Consider the following 508-nt stretch of genomic DNA (forward strand, 5'->3'; position numbering starts at 1 on the left):
AAAATTATTCAGGGTACTTCTTGACCTCCACCTTGACACCGAAAGAAGTCTTGCCTTATATTAATTCAGGAATTCTAGAGCTCCCAGGTTTTATCTGAACAGTTTTTCCTAAACAGTCTAATTCCTGTGTTACTTTAAGTTCCATTTCGTGTGTGTGTGTGTGTGTGTGTGTGTACAGTCCTGGAGCAAATGGACAGCCTTTCTCAAGCTAGGCAAGCAAGCACTCTACCGCGGAGCCACACACCCCCCCCCCTACAATATATATTTTTACATGCATTTTCAAGAGAAAACGTTCAAGCTATGTTTTTCTACTTTATATTGATATATCTCCTTTAAGCCCTAATTAACATTTAAGAATATTATTATGCTGTGCAATTTTCAGAGGCATACTTTCAAAGTATTTTTGGAGGATCTGTTGTAAGCCAAGTAAGTATTTGAGACAACCCAAAACAAATACAAATGTTCTTCAAAAAGAACAATGTAGAAGTGTATGCGTATGGTCCAGTTT

This window comes from Chinchilla lanigera, unplaced genomic scaffold, assembly GCF_000276665.1.
Source record: "Chinchilla lanigera isolate Chin_1 unplaced genomic scaffold, ChiLan1.0 scaffold00104, whole genome shotgun sequence".
Classification (NCBI taxonomy): Eukaryota; Metazoa; Chordata; class Mammalia; order Rodentia; family Chinchillidae; genus Chinchilla; species Chinchilla lanigera.